Consider the following 12,229-nt stretch of genomic DNA (forward strand, 5'->3'; position numbering starts at 1 on the left):
AGAAGGAATTTGAACCCAGGTGTGTTCTTCCATCCAAAGCTTGGGCTTGTCCTGCTGCACCTCCATGCCTGTCACTCAAGCTAGTGACATTTGTTACTAGTTTTCTCTTCTTTTGTTTTTGAATTATTTTAATAAGATATTTGAGCTTTTCTCCTGCCCAAATATATTCTATATGCTCACCTTAGGTTACCTATTTACCTTTGATTTAAAGCTTTATTTTCTGCTAAATACACCCTTTTTGGTTTTTACTAAAATTCATATTTTATTACTCTCTGGGCATTAATGCTAGATCAGTTCCAGTAAACTTTTTAATAAAGAAATGGTGGCAGAAGTATGAGATGCTGGATGCAGAGGGTGGGAAGGAGGCATCTCACTACTCCAGGGAGAAGGCACCAATGGTTGTCGGCTGTTACCCTTATGTTGTTACCCAGGACCAGCTTGCCCTGGAAACCTGTATTGACCTCTTAGGATTCATGCTCACTGACAGCAGTCCTGTTATGCCATGAGTGAGCTGAGCTTTTCAGAGAATCTTTATGTATAAGATGATGGTGGTGGGATATTAACCACCTTAAAAGAGACTAAGAATACAGTAGACAACAATTAAAATAGGCATGGTTATTATTCACAGTATTTCTTCATAGTTTTTTGCAATAAAAATGTGTTTGGGTTATGATTCAATGTAGCAAATCAATTTTATGAGCTTTTCCTTAAAAATTAGGCACTTCATTGTTCAGAAAGGAAATGACACAAAGAGGTTGTTTAACATCTGAGAAGGCAAAGGAAGACTGGGAGATCATGCAGAAGTTTGGGCATCTGCTTCTTTCTTTCCTTATTTCCATTGGAGTATATTAATAGTTTTTAACTGCAAGCTCTATGAGGTTAGGGATGGGGTTTGTCTCGTTCCCTGCATTATCTCTGGTGCCTAGCACCACAACTAGTATACAGAAGACAGTAAACATGTGTAAAGAATGTTGGACTGAGGCCTTTCAAAAACCCTACCATTGGCTTTGTCACAGAGGTTTTGTATTTTCTAATCTCTCACACAGCAATAAAATTAAACGCAGTAACAATGTCATAAGTTGTTATATATCTGAGCACATATGCAAGATTTCAACATACTTTTTGTCATTAAAGACCTGCCTAGAAAAAAATGAAAAGTCTGATAGATTAGAACAGTGTAGAAGAATCAAATAAATTTCAATTCAAAAATATCACAACAACGTTTGTTGCTATCTTTCTCTTTCCTTGTGCTCTGGAATAATATTATTTTGCACTAGGAACAATAAATCATTTGTCATCTGTGTTATGCTCACTTCCAAATAAAATTGCTATGTAGGATGGATTTATAGACAAAAGCCATGTGAGGATAATACAAGGTGTCCCAAAAGTCTCCATATAAAGGAAAAATTTTGTAATGAATATTTTGTAAATAAATTTAACTACAATTTCCCATTTTTCCCTATGTATGGCAACTTTTGGGACACACTGCATATTGAAGACTAGTAATTATTAGAAATTATAGGAATTTTTTTTTTTGGAATTTTATTATATATATATATTTTTTGAGACAGAGTCTCACTCTGTTGCCCAGGCCAGAGTGACATGCCGTCAGCCTAGCTCACAGCAACCTCAGACTCCGGGGCTCAAGGGATCCTATTGTCTCAGCCTCCCAGTAGCTGGGACTACAGTTATGCACCACCATGCCCAGCTAAGTTTTTCTATATATTTTCGGTTGTCCAGCTAATTTAATTCTATTTATAGTAGAGATGAGGTCTCACTCTTGCTCAGGGTGGTCTTGAACTCCTGAGCACAAATGATCTGCCTGTCTCAGCCTCCCAGAGTGCTAGGATTAGAAGCATGAGCCACCACACCCGGCCTATAGGAATGTTTTATTTAAGTTTTAAAAATCTAAAAAAGTATCAATCTTTAGGTTGCTACAAGTTTATTCTTATGGATTATAAATATGGAAAAATATATTATTTGGGAGGTAGAGATATTAAAGTGGCATTGTTTTGTTTTCAGAAGTATGCATCATTCAGGGCTATTGGATATAGAGTCAAAAGCAGTCTATTTATTTGTTGTGGTTTATGCTAATCTTATAAAAATCATTGATACTTCTGATTAGAATGAGAGAATTATAGAATAATAAAGTGACAAAGGTCTTCAAAAGGTCAAAAGATGTGGGCTTTGTTGCTATACATATTCTTGGCTAAAAATATGCATGCCTCTGACCCAGTAATTCCACTTGAAGGAATTTATCAGAGGTATAAAGATATGTGTACAAATACATACAACATAGCCCTATTTATAATAGGATGAAATTGAAAAGAGCCTAGGTGTGTGACAGTGGAAGATTAGTCACTTACTGTGTGGTACATCTACTAATTTTAAACCACTGAAGTCATATTTGTTGACATAGAACATGTTCACCATTTATTGTTAAGTAAACAGAAGAATATGAAAAGGAAACAGTATGGCTGGTCTGATGCCATTTTGGTAAGTTCGAAACTGTGTGCTTTTATGTGCGTGCACACACACATGAAAAGAGCACTATTGAAACATTCACAGTGCTCGGATTAGACACCTCTAGGGCCTCGAATTCCCTCGGCCAGCTTTCATACTTCAGTCATTGCTGTGGAAACCCGCTGTGCAAGTGTAACCTGACAGCACCTTGCCTCAGCTGGGAGAAGGTTCTCTCAACCCTGCAGTCTGCACAAACCTTCTCAGCCTTCTGATGTCTGCGCGGATTTGGAAGAACAAGGTAGTTCATGCCTCGTGGGGTGACCTTTGACCCGGGGAGGATGGGAGTCAGTAGATAGATACTTCAAGTGGAATACTGATACATGTTGAACCAGCTCTCTGACTAAAATAGCCCTAATTTGTTTTGTAGCTTTCATCAGTTTCATCATGGTGTAAATACTGCCACTGTGGTCAATTTCAAGCTACCAACCTGACAGCAGGGAGCGCAAAGTTGGCACGAGATGTGCAAGACAGGAGGTGCCAAGCTGGGGTGAGCAGGCTCCGGCACCCCACTGAGTCATACTCACCTCGCCCATCTCCTGAGTGGACAATCTGAAGCACATTCCATACGCCTCCTCACAGGGTACCCAGTGACACTGAGTCCTAGCTGCCCAACATGATCAACAATTTGTTAACACACCTTTGAATTTTTGCCTTTCCCTCCTTCCCTGCTTTCCTTTTGCTAGCCCTCCACTCACATTCCCTGAGATACCTTCCCAACAGGGACAACCTGCTCGTGAGCCCTTGTCTCAGGGTCTCTCTGAGGAAACCCAAGTGAGACAGAGGTTATTTTGGGATATGACAATTCTAGTTAATTTGGATTTCTTTTATTCGTGTTTTTTAATGGTCTCAATTTCTCACATCAGATGTGTCACTTGTGTAATTTAAAGGAAAAAGTGTGTTATTTAAAATTGTAGGTGAATTTTATATATTATAATAGGACCTCTTGTAAATTGGAAAACATCATGCAATTTAGGAAGTTTCAGCTGTCCCGAGGGTGACATGGAAAATGTCGAGTGGGACACGGCCACTTGCCGCCTCCCCATGGCTCTGCATCCACCTGGGCCGGCGCTGTGAGGGGCGGGTTGGAGGGCACGCTGCTGGGGCCGGCCAGGGTGGGCCAATGCCAGTCCCTGCGCTGACATGCGCTGTCCAGCGCGAGCGCGGCCCCTCCTGTCATCCAGCCCACTGCTCGCATGATCCTGATTGGGTAATTTTTGAATCCCACTGTTGCTGATTGGATGTTAAAGCTTGTTGCTGATTGGATGTTAAAGCTTATAGTGGATTGGACGCTTTTTGAGCCCTACCAAAGGTATAAAAGCAAGTGGAGACCAAGGAAGGAGATCAGAAGATGGGAAGAGAGCTGTAATGTTTGCTGTGCTGAACCTGCTGGCTGAATAAAAGGCTGTTCTCCGACTCTTCGCGTCCTGCTTTGTTCTTTCCCCCGGCCAAGAGCTGTAACACTAGCTGTACACTTGCCGCAGCAAGGGTACACATGTGTTGTTCTCCACACCTGCTTGTCCTATCTGCCTAGACTGCAGATATAAGACTCCTCTGTAAGGCCGGGCGCTGTGGCTCACGCCTGTAATCCTAGCTCTTGGGAGGCCGAGGCGGGCGGATTGCTCAAGGTCAGGAGTTCAAAACCAGCCTGAGCAAGAGCGAGACCCCGTCTCTACTACAAATAGAAAGAAATTAATTGGCCAACTGATATATATATATAAAAAAATTAGCCGGGCATGGTGGCGCATGCCTGTAGTCCCAGCTACCCGGGAGGCTGAGGCAGAAGGATCACTCGAGCCCAGGAGTTTGGGGTTGCTGTGAGCTAGGCTGACGCCACGGCACTCACTCTAGCCTGGGCAACAAAGCGAGACTCTGTCTCAAAAAAAAAAAAAAAAAAAAAGACTCCTCTGTAGGAAGAGGAAGAAAGGATGGGACCAAGAAGGCAAGAATTAAAGGAAAAGATACATTTTCTTTATTTTTCTTGTTGGTTTATTTTTTTTCTATAATCCCACCAAGGGTCACATATAGGTATCCATTAAAGGATAATGAAAATAACAGCTATAGATGAAAAAACTGATTCACAGAGTTTAATGAACAGAAAAAATATTTTGGCATACTATTCATATTTAGGGATAAAGAGTATAAGTGAGCATTAAAAACTTGTCAGTTAACAGGGAGGCAGTAACATTATCATCACTTTCAGGACATGTTTCATTCTAAGGAAAGCTCCGTAGAGGAAAAGAAAATCTTATCTGTAAAAGAGAATTTAGTTAAAACGTCCAAATGCAAAATAAAAGCACAACAATCTATAGACATTAGAAATGGCCAGGGAAAAATTTAATAGAACAAATATTTTTGTTCACCATATAAAAAAATAACACATATAATAGTATAAACTTCAACAAGAAATGTGTGGGGCTCATAGGTAGAAAATTACAAAATTATACTGAGGGATATGAGTCTTAGAAAAATGGAAGGACAGCCACGTGAAGAGACTTGGAGTGGTTATCCCTTCCCACCCAAGGATAAAGTCAAAGAGACCCTATTAAACCCCCTACGGTTACACTGCAGGGTCTCAGAGAATCTTTTCAGCATACCCCTTTCTCACTGGCTTTGTGTGGAGTCAGTCTCTCTCTATCTATCTATCTATACACACACCTGGATATTGGATATAGATGTAGAAACATATACATATATACACACATGTACATATATGTGTAAATCCCTGACAATGGGAAGAAATATACCCAAAGATTTAAAATATTCTATATATGGTAGATTTACAGTGGCATTTCTTTTATTCTTTAAAATTTTTATTTTCTACAAGAAGACTGTATTATATTTTACTTTTATAATCAGAAGAGAAATAGTTAAAATGAATTAAATTTTGTTATGTGTTTTCTTAATCACAATAAAAAATTATTTTTAATCAGGCTCAAATAGGATACACTTTCGGCCTCTCAGGTATTTATACCTAAATTCTCTCATCAAGCCCGGATTACTACCCACTGAGTAGACAATCTGAAGCACATTCGATATGCCTCCTCGCAGGGTACCCAGTTATACTGAATCCTACCTGCCCAGAATGGTGAAAATTTTGTTAACTCACTTTTAAATTGCCTTTCCCTCTTTCCCTGCTTTCCTTTCACTAGCCCTCCACTCCCACTCCTGGGGGCAGTCTTCAAGAGTCAATCATCTAGCATGAGGCACTTTTGGGACCAGACTTTATGAATCCAGCCTAATTCAGCACTTGTCACAACAAGGCAGCTTAAAAGTTCCGGAGCTGAAATGACAGGATGACTTAGCAATACCTTGGCGTTCAGGGGGGACTGAGACATGGACTTAGTGACAAAAAGTGCTGTTCTTCCCTTGGGCAACTGGTTCGTTTTTGTTTTACAGACACTGTGGATCAGGTGCTGGTTTTTATTAATATTTCGCTCTCTCCTCTGGCCTTGACGCTCAGAGTCAAATCGTGTCCTATCTTTTCCAACTCCATAGGACCTTAAATGTACATTCTGGGGATAACTTTATTTGTTTGCTCATACTTTCTCTCTGACTTTGTCTTTTTTATTCTGGTGTTTTTCTACTGTATTTTATGTCTCTCTATAATCTGCCTGAAATCATTTTTGGAAGAAAAAGAACACAAAAATTAATGAACTAAGCGGAGTCAGGAACACGCTGCTCTCCCTCGGGGCCTTCCCAAGCCCTGTGAGCTCCCTGAGAAGCACAGCTCACTGCAGTGGAAAGAAAAACCCAATGGAAAGGGCAAGATCAGGCTTCTAAATGTGCCCTTTTCACAAGCAGGACCTGAGTCAAGTTGCTTAACTTCTCTGGACCTCAGTCTATGAAGGATTTTTCTTTCCTAAAATTCCTTCGAACTTTCTCTGGCCCTGGTTTCCCTGATTTGCAAGAGCTCTAAATATTACCTGCCATAAAGTAAGTATATATAATGAGGTCCACTCATCTAACAAACATTTAAGGAGGGTCTGTTATGTGTAGGGCAGAGCGCTACATTAAATTGTCACACTCTTCACCCTCAGAACCCAATTTCCCTGGGTTAATTCTAGAGAATTTTTTTTCAAGACTTGATGTCAAGATATTTATAGCCATGTCATTAATAATGGCAAAAATGTGACACAACAAAAATATTCAACCACATGGAAACAGGATAAGTAGTTTCTCAAATCTAATTTGAGAATTAGAAACATTAAGATAATATTGAAATATAGAAACAAATATATGTAATAACAAATATATTTATATTTTATTAAATATATTAATATTTATGATATAGTAAATAGATACTATTATATTGTATTATGTAATAATTATTTATTATACATAAGTTTTGTTGAATTAAATATATATGTATGTGTATACACACACACACATACATACCCCTGTATATAAAATCAGAAAGGAGCGCACAGGAATTTAAATAGCTGAGTTTGAAGTAAAGTTTTAAGTGTACTTTTTTGGGGGGTATGATAGGTAGTAAAAAGTTCAGTGATTACTGCTAACATCAAATCATTAGTTGCTTTGAACCTTTGGGTTCAAGATTTTGGATAGACTATAACTTACAAAGATATTAGGGCCCATAAATGTGTTCAGACCATAAATTCTTCATCAATGGATCTAAGAACTATTTGAGAAAATTTCAAAATAACTTATTGCAGAATGAAAAACTTTGGACAGCTTTGCTTACAGTTTTAACAGTGTCAGTCTAATTTTGGCTTTAGCAGGTCTAAGTTATTTTCCAAGAGTTCAATTGCTCCTGCTGCTTATTCTTTACTGTAAGTCATAATTCTATGTTTGTGGCAAAATAATCATTTCCATAGCAACCAACTGGGATGTCTCAAGGAGAGGATTAAGACTTCAGGAAAGGAATAAACAACAAGGGCAGATGAATAATGAAAATAATCATGATCCTTAGTCTCAATAAGGCGAGAAGGAATATTAGGACGAGAATGTGCTATAAGTCTTTCAGAATTATTTCAGCCTTCAAAAAATGACTTCAATTCAATTTTCTAGGAGTCCTCAGTTACTCTAAGACACAGCTACTCTTAAACATTGTATACATAAATGGAGTGGAGGAAGCATAATCAAATCTCTGTAACATTCTAATTGTCTACATTCCAGTTGTACAGACATACCCTGCAATAGTATATTGGAAAGAAATGTATAGGTGTTTGTAAATTACAGTGTACAATAAACTGCAGGGGCAGAGCTGAACTCTTTCATTTTGTTAATTTACTTTTTTTTCTAGAACAAAAGGAATTCAGGGGAGTAGTTTTGAAAAGAATAAGTCATTTGAAGAATTGATTTAAATGAAGCAGGGATTAATACGGTCCACACTTTTCCTATTAAAAAAACATTCTGGAAAAATAAAAAATTCAAAAGACTATCGATGGAATTTGTGTGTGTTGTCTATATTTTAGAGCAAATGTGACATTATAAAGTGATTAACAACATGAACCATAGGCAACCCTCAATGTTTAGCTCCTCAACTTACAGCGATTTGCATGTTGCACAAGTTGCCCTTATGCCTCTATGCTATGTATACCTCTGCTGTTAGTGACCTCTGGCAGCAGACCAACATGCAGTCCTCGAATTCCAAGGAAAGATAGCTCAACAGAAGACCAGGGAATGTTTTTGAATATTTTTTCATTGTCATATACTTTACATTTAGTAAAATGCCCATATCTGAAGTGTACAATTCTAGGAGTTTTGACAAATGAGTAGGTCCATGTAACAGCAACCCAATCAAAACACAACATTTTCATCTCCCCAGAAAGTTCCCTCATGCTTCAATACTACCCTCTTAAACTCTCCGAGGCAACCACTGTTCAGATTGATTTCATCCTAGATGAGTTTTTGCCTATCTGACAAAATCATATAAATGGAATCATATAGTATACATTATTTTGTGTCTGGTTTCTTCTGCTCAAAAAGTTTTTGATATTCATCCACATTGCTTATATCAATAATTTCTTCCTTTTTATCACTGAGTAGTATTCCATTGTATGACCATGCTGATTTATTAATAATTTTCTCAAGTTCATTGATCTTTTGGGGCCAGTCTATACAATATAAATTGTAAAGCACTAGCCAGCCTTCCTATATGACCTATACCTTCTCTCTCATCTGATCGTCAAGATTTTGCATTTCTAAGCATTAAAATGAAGTTAAAATCCCTTAATTTGGACTGATAGAAAAAGCCAAAATGATATAATTTTTGTTAAAGCAATGAGTTTCATTACTTTCATATTTATGTCCAAAGTACTGGCAAAGCAGAGATTTTTCTCAGAATTGCTTTATTGAATCTACAGGGATTTTAATTAGCACATCAATTTTTTCAGGGCTGCCACAGGACAAATTTCATGGAGCCGGTAAACTTTGATTTGGAAGTCCTTCCACCCCTTCCCCATCTCCCCTCCCAGAGCTCAGCTCAGGACAGCTAGCCCACTCCAGTCTCACATGGCCTTCATTGCAGCTGGCTATGACAGATGGAAATAGTTCTAATAAGTTAATTCTAGGGGGTTAGATAATGAGGGCTTAAGGGTTTTTCCCTGCCAGGGGGAATTTACATTTTAAAAGAGGACTCTTGGAAAGCAACTCCCACTGTGTGGAAGGTAATCAGTAAATGTTATCTCCATTCTGTTGAAGAACCAAAGTTATGAAACTTTGAAAGTAAAATTAGACAGAAGGTAAGAAAGATATTTTCAGAACCAGAGGTACAGCATAGCATCCTTTGAACTCTGCTAAACTCTACTGACAGGATTGTCCTGGAACTCCTAGCATCCACCTTGCCGTTGAATCCACCAGCAGAAAGCAAACCAAGACACGAAGAAGGAGCAGCCTGTGGAAACATCAAAACCTGCATTCAGACTCCTTGGACTCCAGTTATAGCCATGTGCAATCCTTCACACACAAGGAAGAACAGGAATTGGAAATATTAATTTATGCTTATTCTTTTTCCAGTATTCCAAGCTACCCTCATACTTCCCCGACATTTAGGCAGCAGAGAGGTTGTGTGTGTGTGTGTGTGTGTGTGTGTGTGTGTGTGTGTGTGTGTGCACGTGCACATGTATAAGTGTACACGTCTTCAAATTAGGGTTGCTATGACACAAATGCAAAGAAATAGAAGAGACAATGAGTTTGTCTTAGTCCCTTGGTGCTGCTATAATAAAATACCACAGACTGGGTAATTTAACAATAATAGAAATTGATTTCTTACAGTTCTGGAGTCTGGGATGTCCAAGATCAAGGCACCACCACTCATGTCTGGCGAGGGACTTCTTGCTGCACCCTCACATGACTGAGTAATGGAAGGGCAAAAAGGGACCTAAGCTAGTTTCCTACTGCCCTTTTACAAGGCACTAAACCTTAATTGCTTCCCCAAAGCCCACCACCACCACCCCCATGGGGATTAAGTTTCAACATATACATTTGTGAAGACATTCAGACTGTAGTAGATTTCGAAATAGACTTTCGAAAGTAGAGACAATAGTTTGAGATAAAGGGGTTTTGAGTTTCAAAAGCCTGGATTATCAGAATCAAAACCGAGCTTCTGAAGGACTAGAGAGGCATGAAGGTTACACTATTATCCATGGATTTGGAAGCAATGCTTCCCAAAAGAGATACACCCTCTTCATACTGAGGGAAGAGGAGGAGGAAAGCTATTTAGAGACTGCTGGGTGTTCCAAAGAAGGAGTCACACCTGCCCCTGGCCAAGTCAGGCAAGGCGGAAGCCCTGGTAAATTGGGGATCTGAGAGCAACCAAGGACTGTGTTTGACTCCTTGGCTGGGGCTCACAGAAGTGGCAAATCTTGCTGCCCTCTCCCACACTAGCATGGTAGAACAGCAGCAGTACATAGCCATGATGGTGCAGCTTGTCGGGGCAGAGGGAGCCTTAGGTGGTCTCACTCCTGTCACTCTAAAGAGTATTTGAAAGTCTTTGGTCTCCCCTCAACATCATGAAGAAAATTACCTTGATGACATGGTAGCTCCTATACTACAGGTACACAACCGGGCAAGCTACCCTAGAGATGCTGTATCGAAAAGGATCAGAGACCAAATTAAGATATTCAAATCACACAATTTATTAAATCAATTTAAAACATACAGCAAGAAACAGGGGGAAAGGGATCGGGTAGGCTAATGTGCTTGGGAAATGGTACAAGCAAGGTAGAAGGGGACACTATTTGAAACCTGGATTATAGGATGCTCATAGGCACTGTCCTCCGCACCCAACCAGCCTTTCCTGCTGATGGTTGGCTACAAGGACCAAAGACGAGCAAAGAGGTCCACAAGACAGAAGATGCCTGGGACCAACACAGATACTTGTTTTATAGGAGAAACATAGGGCTATGTAAATATGGCTAGAGCTGTGCCTCACCAATTAGCCTGATGAGCAGCTCTGGCTTTTATCTAGCAGAGGATACTTGGGGCCAGAATGGGTGTCACCAATGGGTGATCAATTTCAGATGTCATGGATATAGAAGGCTTCATATTCCTCATATGTATTTAGTGTTTCATGAAGATTAGGTACCTCTGGCACCCCATGTACATTTAGTGCTTCATGAAAATTGGGTATTTCTTAGTTCTTTCATCTCCCCATACCTGTGTTCAATATACTTAAGCCCTACTTTGTCTATGTTTAACATGTCTCACAGGTTACTAACTTCCTTATCCACATTTAACATATCTTATGAGTATCACCATTCCATTTGTATAGTAGAATTGAATATTCTCAAACTTTAGAAAAAATACACATTCACCCAGTACTCCCTATACATACCACCACCACCACCACCACCAGGTCACAAATAATACTTATGGGATGGCCAGCAAACCAGAAGATACAGTCAGTCATCTGAGAGACCAATGACCAGAGACCAAATAAGAAGTCAGAGGGCTCAGCAGATGACAGCTGGAGGATTGAGAACCAGACTCTCAAGGAGCCTTGTAAGGTTTAGGTGCAATGTAGGAATAAAGGGAGGAAGGAGACCCCTGAACTAACTGAGAAATCCTTGCTTGGACTGAGTTTGCCCTGCTGTGAGCATGTTTTCAGCAACTGGGAGGAATAGGGCCTTTGAGTTTATGCTGCCCAGCATGGCAGATGGCCTCTCTACCTGACACTGTAGATAAAGAACTTTTTTTCCAGAAAGTTCTGTAGGATAGCACACTTCTCCAGAAATAAACTGATTTATAAAAAAACAAATGAAGTCACATCCCCGGAATATCTAAGCTTAAAAACTGATAGTACTTGGTATACATATAAGCATTCATCACTACTAGGGGATCATCAACTCTACTTTTTTTTTTTTTTTTACCTTTTGTTTGCTTTTAGGAGATAGAAACACTCTGATTCAGCCACTTATATTCACTTTATTTTCTCTGTGTTCAGTGGCCTATGTTTTCAAGATAGTTAGATACAGTAAAAGGATTCGTCCAGAACAGAGTGAAGCCAATATTGATCAGGATAAGAGAACAATAGTATCATTTGCTGGATAAGGTCGTACCTCTGGGAAAAATTTAGGAACTTTGGCTTTTTCCCTGAGTCACTGGGGAGTTTAAGCAGTAGAATGACATGATCTGACGCATGTTTTAAGAGGCTTACTTTGGCGGCTATGTGGAGAATTAATTGGGAGTTTACAAAGGTGGACATGGGGGACCATTCATTGCCCTACTCCAGGCAAAGTGATGG

The 12,229-nt window shown here is 39.4% G+C and overlaps 1 protein-coding gene across 1 annotated transcript in view; it reads right to left on the bottom strand.

The window, feature by feature from the left end:
• The window catches only part of CREB5 (cAMP responsive element binding protein 5), a 550,201-nt gene extending 539,118 nt beyond the window's left edge, over positions 1-11,083 (bottom strand). The window contains exon 1 of the mRNA XM_076006338.1: positions 11,080-11,083. The gene's annotated coding sequence lies outside the window, so the exon portion shown is untranslated. The remainder of the gene's footprint in view (positions 1-11,079) is intronic.
• Positions 11,084-12,229: the final 1,146 nt, after the last annotated feature.

This window comes from Microcebus murinus, chromosome 9, assembly GCF_040939455.1.
Source record: "Microcebus murinus isolate Inina chromosome 9, M.murinus_Inina_mat1.0, whole genome shotgun sequence".
Taxonomy (NCBI): Eukaryota; Metazoa; Chordata; class Mammalia; order Primates; family Cheirogaleidae; genus Microcebus; species Microcebus murinus.